Source organism: Lygodium microphyllum, chromosome 1 (assembly GCF_053477565.2).
Source record: "Lygodium microphyllum isolate KBCC chromosome 1, Lygodium_microphyllum_v1.1.10, whole genome shotgun sequence".
Lineage (NCBI taxonomy): Eukaryota > Viridiplantae > Streptophyta > Polypodiopsida > Schizaeales > Lygodiaceae > Lygodium > Lygodium microphyllum.
The window spans coordinates 197,827,391-197,850,619 of record NC_141135.1 but is presented as its reverse complement, the minus strand read 5'-3'; positions in this window follow the sequence as shown (position 1 = coordinate 197,850,619).

Here is a 23,229-nt window from a genome sequence, read left to right as displayed (position 1 = left end):
GAGTTTATATAAGTGATCCATTGGAGGCCTCTTTATTTCCATTGGCCTTTGGCGTACTTCCATTGGATTGGCTTTATATTTGGAGAGGAGATCTTGCTCCTTTGCTAGCATTCTTCATCGATGGACTTCATCAACACTTGTACTCTTTTTGCCACCCTCGAATCCACACCTCCTTTGGCCTTCAGTCACATCTAGGATCTCAAAGGGGGTGTCAGCAACATGTGTCTTATGTGCTCATCTCCTACCACTCCGAGTCTCAATCCCGAATCTTAATGATTCATGAACTCAAAAATTGTGTTTGCATTAAAGCTATGAAGCTCAAAAATCATGAGAGGTATCAACATCTAGAAAGAAATGACGTGCCTTTTGCTAAAACATTAACTTTCTTTTAGTTAATCATCAATTATTGTTGATCCTTAGCTTATCCTCTTTCTCATTTAAACAAGTTCACATTTGAATTGATTTGTCTTTTTACTCCTGGGCTTGTTCACACTGCAATAGACTCCATTACTCAAATTTGTCCCTATTCACACTTCCACTTGTCCCGACTTCTTGGAAAATCACTTTGAACCCATCTTTGAACTCATTGAGAAAATTTTGCATTTTTAAAAGTAGTCTTCTACATCTCTTGAACCTGCAAATCAATTTATCCATGATTTATGACAAACCATTTGTCACATGGCACTCTTTGGTATTCCAACATCCTGCATCTACTACAGTCTTATAAAAATCATGAAATCGTGAAAATAGATTGCGAAACCCAATGCAAAGAAATTGCAAAAAAAACATAAATAATTGAACAACATAAGAAATCCACACTATCAATTGTCTTTTGTTTTTCATGCATGGAGGCGTAGTGCCATGACAGTATGTAACCAAGTACTTTCTCGCTTACACATGTACATTGAAAACATAGCCTTCGTGTCACATTGAATCCTCCACTTCAAATCTATCTAGGCTTGATTAGCCTCAAATCTGCTCTAATACCATGTCATAGTGTAGTGATCCAAAAGTGTATGCATATATTGATCATAGATTATGAACAAAAAGAGAAGAGAGAGAAAAAGAAAGAAAAGAACATTGAGAATGTTGAACATTAAACACAGAATAAGTAAGGCAGAATGAGTACAAGAGGTTGTGCATGTATGACAACCAAAGAACCTCACATATTGTATATAGGATATGCTTTGGACATGTGAATCTTGGAGCTTTTTGTGTATGGCTCTATGTTATAGTGCTATTGTAAAAAGTTCATAATATTGATAGCACATCCAAATATCCAGCTTGGATTATAGTGAAAATTCCATGGCTAAAGTATTATACATCATGTTGTTATGTGATTTGTATAAAAGAAGCCATAAAAATGCACACTAACTATTGCCTTTGAAAGTCACAAAAGGGATATATAAAATGGTGCAAAAGTTTTAAAAACGGTTTTTAAAGTATCATTTGAACACACATTATATAGAGGGCTTCTATAAGGTGACACCCCCCCCCCCCCCCCCCCCAAGTGAGTTGTGTTCTCCTCTATCCATCAAATCTCACCTATGAAAGTTCTTGATGCTAGTTTTCTAGCACTTTATAATGCACTAGTTGTGTTGATTGTTTGATCTTGAATTCCATATCAGCACATAGAACATCTTGCCACTATAGCTCCTCCCATGTACCTTTTGACAATTGGGTTGAGGACCCCCAAGTAGTCATAATTATGCCCCATGAGAGGTTGCTTTCCAATTGAAGTTCCAGTTTGAGCATTATGTGACTTGCCTTCTCCTTTATTACCTCCACCCCTAGTCCCCCATTTGCCCTAGAAAGACATAGTATAATCCCATGAGATTGTATGCTACTTCTATTTACTAGCATAGCTCTAAATGAATTTTTGGCTTAATTTTTCCATCTTGTCCTAGCATGCTTTAAAAATGCACTCACCCTTACTACAAATGATGCAATTGATTTAATGATACTGTTGAGCACATCAATCCTTTGACTTAATCCAATTGGAAACTTTTGAATCTTTGCCTCCACTTTGGCTATAAGCCACTCAAATTTCTACATATTTTTCATATAGATACCCATATGATATCCCAAAATTTGGTATCTTTGCCTCCACTTTGGCTATAAGCCGCTCAAATATCAACATTTTTGTCAACAAGTACCAATAGGATATCTCAAATACCTAAATATTTGTCTTGGTTGATTGCCTTGAATCCATATTATAGCAACTCCTTCTCCTCCTACATTGTAGAGATATAAAGTCTCTATGTTTTCTTGGTACTTATTTGGGATCCTAAAACAAAATAGAATGGGTCATAAACATTAAGTAGGGTGTCAATGTTTTCTTTGTTGAACTTAACAATATTAGGATTATCATTGGCAAACATCTACATGCAAAAGATCAAAATGTTCCATAATAGCACCCCTCATAGTGGACCTTGCTAGATCGGAAAGTTTATCATTGTAAGCAAAGGATCAATGATCACAACGAAAAGGAGAGGTGCTAAGGGGCAACCTTGTTTCACTAATCTTATCAATTAGAAAGGGTGGTGTTAAGGGTTGAAAAGACCTTTTTTTAATTGTATTTTCTTGGTTTTCTGGTACCAAATAGATGATTTGATGACTAATTAGTTGGGTTAAATTCTATTTGAGAGTGTTTTATGCGAAGCCTATATGCTTGTTGAGATGGAAAGCTCCACATGTGGGAAGGTTGACTTGCTTTGGTTGAGCACCAGTCTAGCTATAGGCTGAAATGCCTAAGTGAGTATTTCTCTAAAGCCTTTGAGTAGTTTTGTGACAAGAGGGATATAAAGCATCAATTGATCCCCCTATAAACCCCACCCCAGAATGATATGAAAATTGACTGAGCATACAAATAGAACAATTCAAGAGTGAGTCCGTTGTATGCTTATTAGCCAAGCAAGCTTACCACAGTTTTTTTGGACTAATGCAGTTACTAATGTTGTACACTTGATTAATCAGTCCCCAGTACTGCTCTTGACTATCAGGTTGTAGAGGAGGTATGGTCTAGAAAACCTCCCTCATATGCTCATTTGCATGTCTTTGGTTTTGAGGCTTTCTGCCATGTTCCCAAGGATAAGCACATTAAGTTGGATCCTAAGTCTAGGAAATGCATCTTTCTTGGTTGTGGGGATGTAGGTGAGATGGGCTATCACCTATGGGATTTGGAGTTTCGAAAGATTATCCACAAATCCATGATGTTGTTTTCCATCGAGGAGAAAAGGCATAAGTAGTCTGAGCATGTCATTGAGGTACATAGGGTGATATTTTAGGAGGCATTAGGGGAGTTTTGAGGTCTCGAAAATGCCCTGTAAGAGATTCTAGAGAGAGAAAAAAATTTAAGAAATAAAATCATTTTGATAGAATTTTTAAAAGGTTTATATTTTGGTAAGTTAAAATATCAAAATTCGTTAATAAGTCATTGTCATGATATTCTCGTGGTCACATCAAACCTAGAAATCTAGGTCGCCATAAAGTTGGCAAAGGTTGTCATAATGAAGATCTTACCTCTCCTCATTAAAGTGAAAAGTAATATTCAATTTGAATTTTGGTGGATACTCGATTGCCTCCCTCCATCGTTTCTCTCTTCTTTTTTTCTTCTCCTTAGTAGTCTCTTCTTTGTTTTCGTTATTGCTTCTAATCATATCCTTAGCTATGGATCAATCACCCAATGATCTCTGTAACTCAGCTATGGATCAATCATCCAGTGATCTCTGTAGCTCTCATAAAAGACCTCTCTATCATCTTCATATTGAGTTGGATAGTGAGTATGAACCAATAAGAAAGAGAACAAAATCTATCACGGTTACAGAGTCTATGAAACATATACTGAGGTTTGAAGGAAAGAAGAATATTGATCTTTGGTTAGATGGAAAGCTATAGCCCAAAGATCCTAGCAGAAATAGCACTCCTCCTTTCTATAATAGCTCATCATTAATGAGGTTTATTGGTGATGGCTACAATGGATTTTTAGGTTATACACTTAGCCTTGTTGCAGAAAAGGATATTGTTAACCCCAAAGTCGAGATAACCCCAAAGTCGAGATGGCGAAAAAATGAAGGAAAAAAAAAAGGAAAAAGAGCAAAGACACGTAGGCGACCTCCAAAGCTAAGCTGGGGCAAAAAGCACAATTTTAAATGAAGGGTGCCTCAAAAAACTCGAAAAACTCTTGTAAAAGAGCGCCAGGCTCCATCCTGTCCCAATTGTAAAATACTAGATGGATGTAGGCTAGAGGCATAAGGCTAGAAGAGGGAAATGGAAAAAGGACCTTGCCACAAGGGCCGGTCATGTAAAAAAGGGATGGGTGCCCATGGGATTTTAGGGTTTATATATATAAAGTTCAAAAAGTGAATGAGAGCTCATTCTTTTGGGGTGTGCCTAACAAGAGCTCGCTTCTTCTTCTCTTCTCCTCATCTTCTTGCTTGTGTGTGCTCTTGAGAGAGGGAGTGTGAGAGTGTGAGGGAGTGAGTGTGTGAGAGTGAGGGATCAAGAGGGTGAAGCTCTTCACCATCTCCTCTTCTCTTCTTCTCTTCTCTTCTCTTTTCTTGCGCGTGCGGCTATGGAGGATGGAGCTTGGAGATGGAGGAGGCTTGAGGATGCTTAAGCACGCATCTAGGATCGTGGAGCTACCGGGGTATGTGAGAGAGGAGGCAACTCGTATCGGCATCAAGGTAAGCTCACTACACTCATAGGATCGACGGTGCGTCGGCTAGGTGAGAGATAGTCATTAGAGCTCACTTGAAACACTTGAAGCAATAAGCAGTCCATGGGTCTTGGCGGTTGAGAAAAGGCTCCCATATTTTAGTTCCATTGCCGAGACAATGGATTCAAGCTTGAGCACTTGCGCGCCTCATATCAAGCATCAAAGTAAGGGATTCATCCTCGAAACGGAGCTTGAGATAGGAAGGAAGTTTGGGTGTTTTTGATCTTCAAAATAAGTAAGTATTTTGGGATATTTTGTTTGTTGGATGATTGGAAAACATCGAGAAATCATTTCAGTTTTTTGCTTTCAATTCTTGTTGCATTTAGAGTAGGTGAGGATTAGGAAATCGCACCGGAAAAGGGTAGGGTTTACTGTTGCAAAGCAGGGCAAAACAAGGCAAAAATCGTGCAAAACTTGGTAAAAAGCTTGCTTGTGATGCCTAAGATCGGCAAGTGAGTGATTGGGGGCATCAACACGATACTCGGGAAGGGGCATAAGAGCCAAGAGGCCAAGGTAGAGCTCATTTGTGACCATTTCAGTGAGAGAGAGAGAGAGAGAGATAGAGAGCCATCGCACGATTCGATCCGATCGCACCATCGACGAGCCTACTGCTCTATTCAAGTATACGAATCCCTTCCCCTATCCCCCTAGATAGGATCTGGAGATTTATGCTTGCCACAATTGATTAAATCGCAAGAATCGAACGAAATCGAACTCTCGCTGGTCGACGTTGTGCCGCATTTGGCCCGTTCGAGTGGTCGCTTCTGGGCCGAGTCCCAGAATCGGCCCTCGGCTCTCTTTCGCTCAGCCCACTCAACCCGAAACCCTAATCGGCCCTCGACCACGTGTCATACTCGGACCTCGGCCCATGTACCTCGGCCCATCTGAGTGACCCACTCGAACCCTGCAATTCGGACCAGTTGGGCTGAGTGAAAATTTTTGTCAAATTCTCAGAAATTTGACCTGACCCGGTTGGAGCTCACAGCAATGCAAACTGTTGAAAGTCCTTCTGATGCTCAGAACTTGATTCTGGCACATGGAATAGATGGAATCGTAGGGAGCAGCTACTTGGAGCTTGAAGTAGGTAGCAGTGAGACCCAGAGACCTAGACGCAAAGCGCTGAGTGGTTAAAACCTGATTGGCCAAGAACAAACGAGGCAACATACTAGAAAGATCATGAACCCTATCAAGGTAGCCAAAAAATTGACCAATAAGCCTATCAGGCCCGAAACAAAGCGGGAGTGCATAAGATGCTTCGAGATTGTTTGTTGCACTCACCTTGAATTTTCACACTTGAATGCACTTAAAGAAATTGAAAGCCTGGTTGAGCACAAGTGCACGAGGAGCGACACATACGCTGAGTGATCATAAATTGAGGATTGTATTCAATAACTAAAGGAACTCACTCAGATAAACCACTCAAGGAACCCACCAATAGGAGAGGACCCAAGACGTAGACAAACCATCAACGCGTGAAGTAGGACCAAGTAGGTGGCATCAATGACGTGGATTTGACAAATCTACTCAACCTGATCGACGACTTGGCGGAGCACGACAACACGACTATGGCAGAAGAAGACTCAGACCATAAATCTAATGAGGAACTCGACTTAAACGTCTTCCCGGAGGCTATTCAACAGCTGGTCAGTGGCTACGATGCACTCGCCCGGTACGAGCACCGTGGCAGGATGACAGACGCTATCATCGCAGACCTAGAAGAAGAGAGGAAACTAGCCCGAAAGGCTTTGCAAAGCATAGTCGAATACAATAGGGACCAGTAGGCTAGGAGCCAAAGGCAAAGCACGGAGTTGCGTGAGGTACAGCGAGTGCTGAACTTAGCAGGAAGAAATCGAACAGATCACAAGAGAGCCCTGGAAGGAGACTTGACGTTGAGCGAGCTTCTCATGAAGCAGCTGCTAGATAACATGGCAGTAGAGCAAAGTGCTGCGGCACTAGTGACATCTCTACTCGTAGGATTAGGAGCGAACCAAGGCTCAAAGAGCCAGTCTAAAATCCCTATCATTGCCAAGCAACTCGACAAATACCAACCCCATGACGATCCATACAACTTTGTAGAGCAGTTTGAGCAAGTCTGCGAAGCCAACGGCCTCAACGACCTGACTCAACGCTCTCAAGCGTTCCGGCTCTACTTAGGTGACAAGGGAAGGACTTGGTATACAAGCCTAGATGCCACAGAACAAGCCAATTTCAGTGGCTTCAAGGATCTCTTCATTAAGATATTTGCCGAGCCTGGATACTCCGACAATCTGCTAGTATGCTTGATGAACGTCAAGCAGAAAGAGAAGGAGGACATTCGCGACTACGTAACCCACATGAGGAGTCTCTTCAAGAGAATCCCTATGGGTGAGCGACCGACTGAAAGAGCAGTTTTGATTATATTCATCAATGGAATTCGAGACGAGGAGTTATATAAGGATTTAGTGGGCAATTCGAGCTTCCAGGGAGACGCACTAGAGTGTTTGAGGAAGCCATCAGAGTCGATGATTAGCTGAAGGAGCGGAGCTCCAGGAGCTCGAACCTAGAAGAGACCAACTCGCGAAGCTCAGAGGGGGCATCAGCCTCTAGTGAGCGATCAGTCCCATCATCCCAAGATAAGAGGAAGGCCACCGAGACGAACCAAGACTTGGCTGATGTAAAGATGGAGTTAGCCAGGTTGCAAGACATGTTGAGATGACCCACGTGCCCACACATCCAATGCGTGTACTATGGCGGAAACCACGTGCCAGCCGAGTGTCAAGACCCTAGGTCAAGACCTTGTGCTAACTGCGGTAGGTTCGTTCATAACGTTGCGCATTGTAGATTACCTAGAAGACTTCCGTACTTGCAACCCTACGGCCAGCCTTACCTAGCGAACAGGCCGCAGCCATTCTTTGAAAGGGGAACCCCATTGGCCCTCCTTGCACCTAACGACATTAAGCCAGCTATTCCTAGGATGGACATAAACCCTACTGGCATACCCAGACTACCTGGTCCTTACGTGACCCATCCACCGAGCAATGCTCCAGTCCACTACGTGGAAGAACCAAATGAGGAAGAAACTTGCATATGCCCTTACGTCTTGCATGACGATGAGGGCAATGCTATCCTCATGGATTATCACCCCGTGCCAGTGATGGCGTTAGGAAGAGGACGAGGTAGAGGCCTAGGAGGGCAGATGCAAGATCCAATCACCTATTGGACTTGTGGTCATCCAGGTCATGTCTCATCACGCTGCCCTAAAAGGGAGCAGCAAAACAGAGACAAGGCTGACCAAAGGTGTGCTGAGTGCGGAATCACTCATCTCTTCGTCGATTGCCCAAAGCAAAAGCCGTCTTCTAGCTCAGCCAACGTACCATCTATCCCATTGGGGCTGTTTGAAGTCGAGAAACTCGATGGGGAGGTGACACCTATTCCATTATGGGTCATGACCCGTGCCCAGACAAAGCAGGCCGGCTGCCAGGACCTAGCAACCTTGACGCAGCTTCAATAGGGAAGAAAAGTCACAGGTGGAAGAAGAAGAGGTTGGAAGCTAAAATCGTACTAAAAACGGAGAGTGCTACAACTCTGCTTGCTGGAAAGAAGGTCTCTGATGCAAAGGCAGAGACTTCAACCCCTAAGATGGCCGAAAAGGGAAGTGCTAAGGTAGGGGAATACCCGCACCCGAAGCAAAGTTAGAGGCCATAGAAAAAGTGAAGGAATGGGTGAAGGAGGCTCAAGAGCATCTAAAAGATGCTGAGCCCATCATAGAGGACGAAATCAACGACCTCTCCAGCATAAGCACGCCAACCTCACCTACCCAACCAGAGTCGAGAGAAGCAACTGCACCACAAGCAATGTCGCTAAGGCCAAGCCTTGGTGCTACAGGGCCACGGTTCAGTCACAGCCATTGGTTAGGACGATCTAGGCTAGGAGAGAGACAAGCACCCAACAATCTCCTGACCACGTTGGTGATTACCCCTGTAACACTTAGCCTGGGAGATCTACTTAGGCAGCATCCCACCCTATGGCAAGATCTTAAGCAGTGGGTTGAAGGGTCAAGAGAGCAGGTCACGCGGCAAACCCTCATGACCATGATGCAGAGATGCAAATACCGAGTTTAACGCTACACTCCATGCCTAAATCCTTATACGTCAATGCCTTCTGGGAAGGTTTCGAGATGCATGCGGTCTTACCGGTTCTAGCCCTAGGTGATACAGCGAGAAAGGGAATCGTGGACACGAGATTTGGGGTTAGTGTGCTTAGCCATTTGGTGCTTCAGACTTGGGAAAACCCACCTGTCGAAATTGCTAGGTTTGTCACATTAGCAAACGGCATGAGAGTCAAGTCATTCGGGGTGCTTAAGAATTGGCCAGTGAAGATCGTAGGTGTCCAATTCTCTGTGGACTTTATAGTCATGAAGGGAGTGGACTACGATATCCTATTAGGCCGAGCCTGGATGCGCAACTCTAGAGTCATCGAAGATTGGGGTAACGGCTTGATCTTCCTTGGCAATAGAACGGATGCCGTAAGAATAGAGATGGACACTTGGAAGACCTCACCAGTCGACTTAGATGCCATCTCTGCTATGCTCAAGGGTAACACCTAGGTCAAGAAGTCCTATGGGCCCTTGACCAAGTATATTCCATGCCCAGAGGACGAGCGGTATTGGATGCACATTCTCGCTACAATCGACCTGTCGTTCTCTGATCACGAGGCGTATGAGCAAGCCATCAAAACAATCAGCAAGTCTAATGACACACCCTCCACACCAGTCTGCATGATGGCAAGAACCCTTCATGGGAAACCTTAACCTGTCAACTTCCAAGTCCCAACCAACAAAAGGGAACTCCAGGAGATATTGGAATACTTAACAGACAAGCTAGCTGGCAATCCAGCTGTGCCAACTTTAAACCACTCTAGGATTTCCTAGATGAATCCAAGTGGCAATGGACCAGAGTGCATGACTTAAACCTCATGTATATCTAGGCCCTAGTTCCTGACCAACGACAAGAGATATACCAAGTCCTAAGAGACGACAAGCAGTCTGACAAAGAGAACTCTAACGACGAATACGAAGACTACCAATCCTTTAGTGATGAAAGTGAGGGTGAGGTAGACACCGTGGAGTACAACATTGAGGGGCAAGAGATAGAGCAAATACGAGCAGACTCCAAGTCACAGAAAAAGAGTATCTTCAGGATAGAGCGAGGAGTCATGCGCATGGAATGTGATCGTGCCTGGTTGGAACACATAGGGACCATAGATCTTGAGCAAGCGGGCCTAGGCCAGCTAGGAATGACATTAGTGCTTAGGACAGAGTCGCCATCCGAACTACGCCCACCAGGGGAGACCACCTCTTCTAGCGATGGCGGGGAGTTCAACTCGAAGTCGGAGATTAGTTCAGATAGTGATCCAGAAATCCCTAGGCCGCCCACGGCCAGACGCACCAAGGGGGATCTACCCGTCCACCTGAGGCGTAGACAATTAAGGTGGAAAAAAGCAAAACAACCCAGGGATACACAAATGGAAGAACAGCGAAAACCACAAGACCTCCCTAGATGATTTACGAAATTCAAAAAAGGGGATAGGGTAGTAGTTCTGTTAGGTGCCAAGTGTCAAGGGCAAACGAGCAAACCAATCGAGGGACCAGCCAAGGTCAAGGAGATGAACCTAGCCCAGGAAGGGAAAACACCCCGACCAGTCTTCATTGCCGATGACTTGATTGAGGAAGAAGAAACGAGTCTTGTCGCTCTCTTGCAAGAGTACATAGACATGCTCGCCTGGTCCTTAGAAGAGCTTAAGGGGGTAGATCCGAGTATCATGACTCACAACATACCCATGACGCCAGACGCAACACCGGTCAAGTAGCGACCGTACCCTATGAATCCAAAACACACTCATGCTGTCAAAGAGGAGATTGATAAGTTGATGAGAGCAGGATTCATTTACGAAATTGAACACACAGACTGGGTGTCACCCATAGTCATCGTGATGAAGAAGAATGGAAAAATCTGAGTGTGCGTCAATTACAAGAATGTGAATGCTTCTACCAAGAGGGACAACTATCCATTTCCGTACACCAAGCATATGCTTGAGAGAGTGGCAGGCAAAGAAGCCTACAGTTTTTTGGACGGCTTCTCAGGGTACAACTAGGTGCAAGTGCATCCTGCGGACAGGCACAAAACTACCTTCGCCACTGAGTGGGGCATCTTCGCTTACATAGTCATGCCCTTCGGGTTGACTAATACCCCAGTCACCTTCCAACGCCTCATGTGCACCATCTTTAAAGACATGCTTTGCAAGGAGTTGGAAGTCTTTGTCGACGACCTCTGTGTCCACTCGACCTAGATCGAACACTTAGACAAACTCTGCGTAGTCTTTGAGCGGTGTCGCTTATATCGTCTCTCCTTGAACCCCTTAAAGTGCCAGTTTTGGGTAAAGCATGGATGCATCTTAGGGCACTTGGTGTCAAAGAACGGCATTGCCACTGACTTCTCGAAAGTCAGGGTTATTGTTGACCTTCCACCCCCAATCAACTACAAGGGAGTTCAATGCTTCCTAGGCCATACGGGGTACTATCGGCAGTTTGTACTGAACTATGCATTGATCGCCAGACCCTTGCACAAGCTACTGATCGTCTTCGAATGGACCGAGGCATGCCAACGAGCATATGAAGAGTTGAAAAAGGCTCTAACCACAACACCAATTCTACAAGCCCCAGATTGGACCATTACTTTCCACGTGCATATCGATGCTTCTAAGTTTGCTGTGGGGACAGTGTTGTGCCAACCTGGCGAACACAACTTAGACTATCTAGTGAGCTTTGCTAGCAGACAACTCACTGAGACGGAAATGAACTACTCGATGACAGAAAGAGAAGGATTAGCCATGGTGTTTGCTGTGAAGAAATTCCGGCACTATCTATTGGCCACACCTTTTACCTTTTTTGTGGACCATCAAGCCTTGCTCTATCTAGTAAACAAACCTTCCGCTACACGACGCATAGCTCGGTGGCTCCTTCTGCTCTTGGAATTCGACTTGTATGAAAAGGAAAAGAGCACTACATGGCTGACCATATGTCACGCATTCCAACGGGAGAATCCGCTGGACAAGGCATTATTAACGAATTACCCAACGTCCATCTTTTTAACCTATCCAACAAGAGAGATTTATTCAAGGCTGATCTAATGCCATATTGGGCGGATGACATAATCCAAGTGCTTGAACACGGACTGCCAGATTGACCGATAGAAAGAGCCCGACTTAGGCGATTAATCCTTAAGATCCAGCCCTATCAAACTGATCGCAGGCCAACTCTATAGGCTGGGGCAAGATGAATTGCTGCGCAGATGCGTATGCGAACATGAGATGCATGGTGTGCTCTTAGAAGCACACAGCGGCATTGCTAGAGGGCACTTTAGCTGAGACACGACAGCACGAAAAGTGTTGCAATCTCAACTATGGTGGCCCATGCTTTTCCGCGATGCAGCGCAATTCGTCAAGCATTGGGACGAGTGCCAATGGACAAAATTCCTGATTCACAAGGATCAGATGGAGTTGACCCCAGTTATCACACGACAACCCTTCGAAAAATGGGAAATTGACTTCATAGAACCATCAGTCATGCGGCCCAGTATTCACAGGTCAGGTACATCATTGTGGCCACGGACTACCTCACGAAATGGGAAGAGGCAAGAGCGACACGAAAAAACGACGCTAGGATGACTGCTAAGTTTTTATAGGAGCAGGTGATCTCGTGATTCGGCTACCCCATCGAACTGGTCAGTGACCAAGGCACGCACTTCATCAACGAAGTGATAGTGCATCTCCTATCCACCTTCCTCATCATCCATCGCAAATCCTCGCCATACTACCCTCAAGCAAATGGACAGGCAGAATCCATGAATAAGATTCTTATCAATGTCCTAACCAAGGTGGTCTCAGTATCACGCAACGACTAGGACAACAAGCTGATGGTAGCTCTGTGGGCTTACCACATAGCTTATAAAATGGCTGTCGGTCAAACCCCCTTTAGGCTGACCTATGGAACTGAAGCGGTTCTACCATTAGAATTCTTCGTTCCTAGCCTGAGAATAGCACTTCAAGAATAATGGGAAGGGAAGGAGGCATGGACGCAACGCCTGGTCGAACTCGAGCGGCTCTTAGAGACTCGCCTTCTAGCCACCCATGCGCTTATATGTGAGAAGGCTCGACGCAAGAGTTGGTTTGACAAGCATGTCAAGCAGCGCGACTTTGAACAGGGCGACTTAGTGCTCCTCTACTCAGTTAAGGGGCATAAGCAGAAAATGAAATTTAGAGATCTTAGACCTTTCAAAGTTCGTGCAATCAGCCGCACAGGCAATGTCGAGCTCGAGACCTTAGACGGTGAGGGCATAGGCTTCTTCAATGGTAGTTGTGTCAAGAAGTACCCTCCCACCCATCCTTTGCACGAGCCCCCGATGTTAGAACCGCCTGTCAAGATACGAGTGGCCACAATCACAGAGGTTGATGATGAGGATAAGGAAGCCGTAGAGCCCGCATACCTCCATATCACAGTCACTGCAAAACAAACATGTGCTTTCAATGCCTTGATCGACGAGGGAGCAGACTTCAATGTCTTAACTCAGATCATTGGACTCAACTTGGCAAACCACCACTTCAACCCACTAATGCGAAATTAAGCCCATATGGGGCCCATTCCTACGCACTCCTCGCCAAGTGCAGAGCCGCCGTTTCTATCGAGTCTGAGACTGTCCCAATGGTTTTTTATGTGTTGCCAATTGCCAAATGCCAAACACGCAGGCACGGAGTCGCTGCTGGGGCGAACTTTCAAAAAGCAGACTCACTGCAATGTTGATTATGAGTCGCAACGCATCCACCTCGCAATAAGCAATGCTCGCATTGTCACAGCCTTCAGCAAGGGCTGCGTGACCTCATCATTGTCCACAACGCCACCGATAGAAATATCCATAACCAACTCCAAGGAGGGGGGTAGTGCGCAACCGCCACCTCCCAGATTTCATGAATTACAGCCCACAATAGCAAAACCTAAGGCCCAGCAGCCTAAATTTCAATGGCAGCCTAAGCAGCCCCACAACCGCCTCCTAGGAATCGACGCTCCTATCCTCATAAAACCAAAAACCCTAAATCTAGGAAGCCAAGACACAGTCACAACAAGTGCCACATGCTCAAGCAAAGATGGGTCCCTAAAACCCTCCTGCATGCGCAAGGCTACTACGTGGGCAACACCTGGCTGTGGATCCCTAAGGCCTACACGGCCAAAGGCACTACTCAAACGCCACCCTCAAGCTTGATCAACCCAAGTCCCATAAACCCTCCAAACCATTCGCCGCAGGGCTCTCCAAAACCACAGCCATCCGACTCATCCACGCCTCAACCCAACAATGTCACACAAGCCTATCGGCCCAAACAACAGACTCCGTCACATGAGTCATCACCCGACCAAGGCCACCCGACTCTCCAAATCATCCCTAAATGCACCACTCCGTCCATCTTGGCTACTCCTAATCCGCCCATAATCCAAGCAACCCAACCACAGACTCAAGAACACTCCCAATCGCAACTCTTCGTTGTCACTAGCGCTAGTTCTAGGAAACCACGACCACCCGTCGGCCTTACGCCCTACTATGAAGACAAATCCTTTTTAGCACTGGCTGCTGACCTTGCTGAGGACACCGGGGATGATGTGGTGAAATGCATTAAACGACTAGACACCACCTTCATGTCGCTAGCACTAAGCTACGACCGCTTGGATCTAGGATTATTGGAGGAATCCTTTGCAACTGAAGTTCAAACCATGCCTTGCTCCTGGGAGACCTTTGAATTCGCATTCGCAAACGCTTCTTGCTCCGCTATTGAATTGCTCAACAACGAGATCTCCAAGGAGCAAGCCATTAAACAACGCCTCATCACATCATATGATCAGCGAACCACTTCTTCTATCACTGATCAAGAAATCACAGTGTTATCAAAGCTCGCTGATACTGACTCCCCATTCTTGAGGCATTGATACACTCTTAGGCTGCAATAGGAAGTCGAAGGATGCCGCATAATGACCAGCATTGAGCAGCGCCGCACTATCAAAACAGTGGAATACGACCCCACATATGTCGCGCCAACCTCATATCGAGTGTTAACCACTCTTCGGGGCCGACCCATAGAAGAACACATCAAGGGACACCCCTACCTCGATCACTTGTTGACTGAGGAAGAGTTACACATTGCTAGTCGTGTCAACTCTGGTGACTTCCTAACAGATGTTCTCATATGCATGCAAGGGGGAATTCAACACTCTGATCTGGACCACGAAGCTCACTTAGAATACAACCCCTAGTTCTATGTTGGCTCCTTCACAAGTAACTCCTACGCCACCATGCCAAACGCCCTTGCCCTTCTGACCCTAAATCCGAGGAAGGATTCTTCTCAAGCTGGAAGGGGAGGGGGTGAGGTGAATCAAATCAGGCCAACCAAATAAAAATTAGTGAAACACATAAATATATATTATGAAAAATGGGCAAAAAGTCAAAGGCTGAAAAGGAAAATCTACAGTGGTTCTTAATGAATTCATTCAAAAAGCATAGAGTTTCTTTTTTTCAACAACAGCAAATTACTATGTGGAAAGCACTAATGAAAATTTCGGTTTATGACAAGAATGAAAAATGTTGCAACAAGACCGTGCCCACCGGCTTCCATTCACAGAAGAGGAGAGAGTGCAGTACAGCATCACCCTGGAGAGCTGCACCTACAACCAACTAAAATTCCGAACTATTCATAATATAGAAGGATTAGTGGCCAAGGAAGAGGCGGCCAAGAGAGTCGTTGAAAACTGCAACTTCACCAAGTACTTGGAAAGATTCGCACAAGAACCCGACCACACAAGCTATGTGGAATTTCTCAGGTCTTACGACCTCGACAACGAATGCGGCACCATCACAATAGGAAGGGGACAGAATGCCAAGCAAGTGTTGGTTCGCTTAACCCCTGCCTTGGTGGAAAAGGCACTGGCACTAGAACCAAAAATGGAAAAGAAGTAGAAAAGAGATGTGTACACCATGCTGGGGATGAGAAAGGAGGATGTGCTGACAAACGATAGCATCAGCATCCAAGATATCTCCGATGCAGAAACCAGATTGCAGGAAAAACTGATACATGCATTCTTTTCCAGCCAACGCTACAATGCATTGATGCACCAAATCAGTGTGCCAGTACTGGAGAATGTGGTGGCTCATACCCTGCATGAAGTCGATTAGAACGGCTATGTGCACAAAACCATTGACCAGGCAGCTAGAGCACTGGTCTTAGGAAGAATGCCCGCAGGAGGAGAATCCCCAACGTCTAAGGCCACAGAAAGAAAGAAGGCCTCCTCCAAAGCCTCGTTCATCACCTATCCTAACAGCGCTCATCCAGGAGGCCGTGAAAGAGACACAAGATGCAGAAAAGGGGGAAGGGGAAACACCTGATAGGTCATCCCCTCATAAGTACCAGGAGAGGTCAAGCGACAGGACTGAGACCGATAAGGAAGGACATAGGCAAGAAGAGCAATCAAGCAAAAAGTAGGTCAAGGAAACCAAGAAGAAGATAGCACAAAAGAAAAAGAAACCAAATGAAGGCCGTAGGAAGGAGAAGGAAGATTTGGAAAAAGCAAAAAGACAATCCCTCAGGGAGGCCGAGAAGAGAGAGAGGAAGAGGAAGCAGGAAGAAGAAGAAACAACAAAGCAAGTCAACCGGGCTAAAAAGGCGTCAAAGTAAGAGGCTGAAAGGAGAAGAAAAGAAGAGTAGGAAGAAAAAGAGAAACTAGAGGAAGAATACAAAAAGGCCGAAAAAGAAAGGCAAAGAAGAGTTGCGGAGGAAGGAGAGGAGTTAAGAAGAAAGGAAGAGGAGAACTTGGCCGAGGCCACACGCTGGTCCATTGAGCAACAATGCAGGGCGGATGATCTAGAAGCCTAGAACCAGCTGAGGGAAGAAGGGCCTAGTTCGAGCGCACAGGCACCAGAAGCCGCGCCGCCCGCAGTCCTGGAAGGCAAAGGCAAAGCACCCCTCCATCCTATCCCCACCCTCATGGCACCATCCACTGAACCCACTATGCTCACCCCTAGCATCCCCACCAGCTTGGAAGTTTCCAACCTGGTGGCCTGGATGCAATACTTCATCAGTAAAGAAATGGCCCAAGGGAAGAGCACGGAAACCATGACCACGGGGCCAAAAAGGCTAGCCGCGGATGCAGAATCGAGGCAGGACCAGAAGCATCCATGTGTGGAGGCCTCAACCACCCCCACCCACAAAAGAATGATGCTACCAGCCAGTTACAACGAATACGTCGCCAAGCTACTCTCCCAATTGGAGAGGGCGAAGGAGGAAAAGAGAGTGGCAGTGGTAGCTGAGTTGGTGTGGCAGAGAAAGAGTTAGTGGCCGCCTTCCAACTGGAGAAAACCCGCATCATAGTCATGCAACAATGGCAAATATTTGACCTCAAGCAAGAATTGAAAGCAAAAGAAGACATGGAAGAAAGCTACAAACAACGGCTTGAGGACGAAAATCAAGAACTTGTGCAAATGCAGCGGGAATACAAACTCTTCTTGATGCAACATGGGTAACTAGAGGCAAGAACCGCCACCATTGAGCAAATGATGGAGGAACTAAGCGCCAAATAAGAGGAGAGAAGACAAGAAGGGAGCAACAATGAAAAGAGATCGAGTCCATGACCGATCAACTACACCTCGGAAGGAAAGAACACGAGAATATGAGCAAAGAACTCTGAGCCCATGAGCAGAAGCTTGTAACCCTAGCACAAAAGCAGGGGGAGAGCATGGAAGGAATGAGCAAAAGGGCCAAGGAATGGGCCATGTAGAATGAGAAACGGGTGAAGGCACTGGCACGGCGCCTTGCCTTGGTGGAGAAAGAAAAAATATTGGCAGAAAGCAAAGTGGACGCTGCCCAAATAGCCTTCATTGCCTAGCAACAAGCCTTCCTCAACACATTACTGGACACAACCCGGCCGGAGGGAAAGGAGTCATTGGAGGTGGTGCAGAAGAAACTGAGCATCGCACACAGAGCCCTGCATGCGGGGCTACAGATGCCACCCCAACTTGCGGAGGTTAGGCTGGGCTTAGAAGAACAACGAAAGTACCTGTTATTGGCCGGTCTAACCCCCCAGGAGGCAGATGCGCTCGGCTTTGAGGAAGGGTGCAGCTAGACGACCGGCAGGGGGAGGACACTGACATTGAATTTGTCATGAGAAGAACCAGCGAAGAAATAATCCCACAACCCCCCTCGTCGCACGATCAGGAACAGCAACAACTCGACCTAAAACTATAAACGCATAGATTAGGCTTTAGGACAGTTTGTCCTTTAGCAAAAGATTGACGCTCCTGGCCCGCGAGGCTATCTTTTGAAGCAAGAACCTATTGTATTTGATATATTAGGGTCTTGATTACAATAGAAAATTTATTGTAGTTACATGGCCATCCGCATCCCTTCCACCATGCCCCGATGACCTCCCAACGCAATTCCACGCGGAGTTGGTAATCTGGGAATGGCAGGAAATCAAAAAGAACCCTTTTACTTTCAATTTCCTCATGCCGAACAACCTGAGAAGGGTCCTGCCAATTAAGATAATGGAGGAGGTGATCATGGCTAGCAGCCGACTGGGCCAAAAATGGCTGGAAGACATGGCAAAGACCCCCACTCTGTGGGGCATGGAGGAATCAGAGTTTTGGCAAGACAAGGTGTTCGAGGTGCCACACACTGTAAGGGGTTACAACTGCCAACCTCTCTGAAGAAGGCGAATATGCGATATTAACATGTTCGCCTGGATGGCGTTTTGCAACACCCTACCCTACGATAGGAATGACCCCACATTCATGGCGTATCCTCGTAGGGTAGGCGTGGATTTTGTTGCCACCCTCCACGGGTGGCATGACTTCCCCATCATCTACAACTCGAACGCCACCTCCTTCGAGCATGCCCTCCTTTTTATTTAGGAAGCCTAAGTAACTCCATGACGCGCTTTCTCGCAAACTTCTCCTCCTGTCCAGATCCTGCCTTTATAACTACATGTAATTACCTTAGGCTTCTTAAGCTATTACTCAAGTAAGATCTGACACCGCAAGAGAATGGCTTACCCCCCTCTTTTTTTATCTCAATGCTATTGATAGCTGCGCTATGGCACGCCTAATGATGAGAGCTAGCCTACTCCCCTCCTTTTGCCTAGCCCTACTAGAGGACATGAATAACAGCTAGTTTACTGGGTGTAATCACCCCTTCCTCTCCACCACCTCTCTCCACGTCCACATGAATCTGAAAGGATACATGCAAAGCCACCAATTTTTGCGCAAATCCATCTAACCCCCTTCCCCCCCTCATTCAAATGAAGAGAATTAGGCCTGCCTGTTATTCCACTACTGTTTAAAAAAATTTAAAAAAAGAACAGCACGAAAAACACTCTCCACTGTGACTGGACAACATTGCCCACTTGTAGAAGCACTTACCACCACATAAAGCACGATCACTGCACTTAGGGGTTCTTAAGTTAGGCATGTCCGGTGGCTTCGGTCGGCCAGCTCCACTCCCAACCCCCTAGCCCTTTTGCTCCCCCACTTCACGCTTAGGGCACATCAAGGACAGGACATACCTAGAGAGGTAACACTCGCCTATGGTTAGACCTGTCACCCTAAGCCACTTGCACCGCACGTCCCTTGGCACAAATGGGATCCTCAAGTGTGGGACATCACCTAGGCTCGCCTGCAGTTAGACCCACCTCCCCATTCCACTAGCACGAGCACAATGCACTAACACGATGAGGTAAGCACTCTCCTTAGGAACAACACCGCACCTTTTCCTTTCAAACATCAAAGAAAGCAACAAACCACCGACTTCAGAGGCCCCATCAACCACGCAATACCCATTTGGCTCCTCTGACAAAAATTTCACGGCTCCTACAAGCACCTAAGTCTCCAAGTGGCCCTCACAATTGCACCACTTGGCTAATTGCCTGCCAACCTACAACAACACAGAAGTGCCATGGGACTGGCACCCGTCTAGGAGGGGGGTAATGTTAACCCCAAAGTCGAGATAACCCCAAAGTCGAGATGGCAAAAAAATGAAGGAAAAAGCAGAAAAAACATGGAAAAAGAGCAAAGACACGCAGGCGACCTCCAAAGCTAATCCGAGGCAAAAAGCACAATTTTAAATAAAGGGCACCTCAAAAAACTTGGAAAACTCTTGTAAAAGAGTGCCATGCTCCCTCATGTGCCAATTGTAAAATACTAGACGGGTATAGGCTAGAGGCATAAGGCTAGAAGAGGGAAATGGAAAAAAGACCTTGCCACAAGGGCCGGTCATGTAAAAAAGGGATGGGTGCCCATGGGATTTTAGGGTTTGTATATATAAAGTTCAAAAAGTGAATGAGAGCTCATTCTTTTGGGGTGTGGCTAACAAGAGCCCTCTTCTTCTTCTCTTCTCCTCATCTTCTTGCTTGTGTGTGCTCTTGAGAGAGGGAGTGTGAGAGTGTGAGGGAGTGAGTGTGTGAGAGTGAGGGATCAAGAGGGTGAAGCTCTTCACCATCTCCTCTTCTCTTCTTCTCTTCTCTTCTCTTTTCTTGCCCGCGTGGCTATGGAGGATGGAGCTTGGAGATGGAGGAGGCTTGAGGATGCTTAAGCTTACATCTAGGATCGTGGAGCTACCGGGGTGTGTGAGAGAGGAGGGAACTCGTATCGGCATCAAGGTAAGCTCACTACACTCATAGGATCGACGGCGCGTCGGCTAGGTGAGAGATAGCCATTAGATCTCGCTTGAAACGCTTGAAGCAATAAGCGGTCCATGGGTCTTGGCGGTTGAGTGAAGGATCCTAGAGATATCCTTGGACTAGAGAATCATCTTTTGATGAAACACAATATAGAGTTGTTGCAGAAGCTAGAGGATTGTCAACAAAAAATTCATTCATCGGAAAAGTGTATCAAAGCTTATCAACGAAAGCGAACTTTATTAGGCCTTCGAAATCAACACAGAGATCTTAAAAATATTGAGAATCTCAAACGAGGAGGAGGAGGCTGTGGTAAAAGAATCCAAGCAACAAGGTATATTTTTTTCACTTGAAAAATCTTAAATATGGCTTTATTTAAATTACTTGCATTGATTTGTGATGTTAATTTTGCTTAGATCTCTTCTACAACCAAATACAAGTGAAAGAGATTCTTTAAAAGCAGCTCAGTTTTATTATCATCTTCTTCCTTCAGTAGTTTCAAAGGATATTTTGGAGAAGAAGAAATTTAAAAAGGCAAAGAAACAATGCTTGGAGTCATTTGTAAAGGATCATTCTTTGGATTCTGAGTTAGTACAAAAGACACTGGATAGTATTGGTATCAGTCGAGATGCTTACATGCAACTTTTCCAGCTTTTACAATCAAATATGAAGCAAGGACAGGTACAAAATTGCATACTTCCGAAGCCATTTGTGGTTAGGACTATCAGACAGAGAGTTAATAACAAAGTGATGGGGATTCTAGGTGAGCCTTTTCATATCAAGGCTACCTTCAAGGGCAAGAAAAGGGAGGTTACATTTAATTAATTTAACAATATTTTCCTTGACTTGCCCACCCTACAATGCTTAATGATCAAATTTTATGACTTGTCAGTAGCAAAGGCACAGGGAGTGGCTAGATTTGTGATTAAACTTGATGAAAGTGAGATTTTGAAATGTAAAAAATTGGAGAGAATCTCTATCACCTTGATGAATAAAGCACTTTTGTCAGGTCATTCCAATCACTCAACATCATTTAGTGTTCAATCTGAATATAACATCTGGTGGCTAGGAGCATTTGAGGTAGATAGTGAGAATTTTGATATATTATATTGGGTTTTTCATCAAACATCAATACCTAATGTTATTCAAAGGCAACAAGTAGGAGAAGAGCTATTTGTTAAAGGATTTGGGAACTACAGGATTGAGTGGCACATAGCTGGTGACCTAAAGACACTCAAATGTATGTATAATGTATCAAAGGGAGCCAACTCGAGATCTCCTTGCTTATATTGCATGTCGCCAACTGCAGAGTTATACTCAAGCAATTGGAATAGAGCTCCCTCTAGGCACAATAAGGATCCACAGTTTAAACCAGTCTTGGACATTCCTTTAGCGAATGCCCATATTTGTACACTTCATGCACTTTGCAAGATAATTGAAAAGCTTGTTCATCTCTTTATAGGATTTGCATGGAAGCTGAAGCCATTATCAACTAGAACAGATGCTATAACAAAGGTTGAAAAAGTTCTCTCTACAATTGGTTTGCATGGTGGCAATGTTGTTATTAAACTAGATCTTCAAAAGTCTAAGGATGGTAATTGTGTCCCAAAAAAATCATCTATTGGTAGAGTGAAGGCTAGAAGGTTTCTAGGCTTTCATGAGAGACTTGGCAAGATAAACTCGAGAAATGGTGGCTCAACTATTAAATTTAATTAGTGGAAATCCCTACCTAATGCAGTTAAGGATCACACTGATAATGGACAAGCTCAGAATAGAAAAGCTAAAGTTTGGGAAACACTAGACAAAGTGTTTTTTTATTGTGATAAGACTGAATGGAATGATGACGATCTCAAAGACTTTAAAAACCAATTGAACCTTTTCAAAAAGGCGATGACAGAAGCTTGGGGTGATCAACACTTTACTCACTATATGGTAAGAAGTTTGTATATGTCTGTTTCTTCATTGTCGAACTCATATAATGTTTTTTAATAACTTTCTTTATTTGTTGACTATGTAGCACATTTTATACAACCATGCTCCATACTTTATTAAACAATATGGATCTCTATCTATTTGGTCAACCCGCAAAAACAAAATATTTCAGACACACAAGACATGGAGGTGGAAGACACAAAGCCAACAGTTTATTAGAGGTCTTTCAATGGTTCTATCGACAAATCTGGCATAAATTCAAGCTTAAAGATACAATCACATCAAGCATACATCATCTTTAGCAAGGACTATACAAATTGTTACCCAAAGAAGAAAAGATAGATATTTAAATTCTTGCGCAAAGCAAAGATTTACAAAATGGTTACAAACCAAACAAAGAGTTGGGAAAATATGGGTTTCAAGAAACCCTTGATCTTCGGCATCTTCTAGTCTGATTATGTTGCAGAAGAGTCCTTAGTTTCAAGCACCTCAACAGGGCCTCCAAAGGAGTCCTTAGTTTCAGGCACCTCAACAGGGCCTTCAAAGGAGTCCTTGGTTTCAAGTAGCTCGACAGGGCCTCTAGAGAAATCTTTTGTTTCATCCCACTCAATAAGACCACTGTATTTCAAAAACTCTTGTTTCTGATAGCTTGGAAGAAGCATCAAATTCTTACTATCTCCTACATAAGAGAGCAAATAGGAGCCAAGGACTCCAAAATATCCAGCTCTAGATCCACTATATCCAGGCATAAAGCCAAAAACTCTTATGGCTTCTTCCTTCTCCACTAAAATGATCTTGTCCAAATGAGATCCAATTATTTTTGAGATAGCTCTCAAAGCCA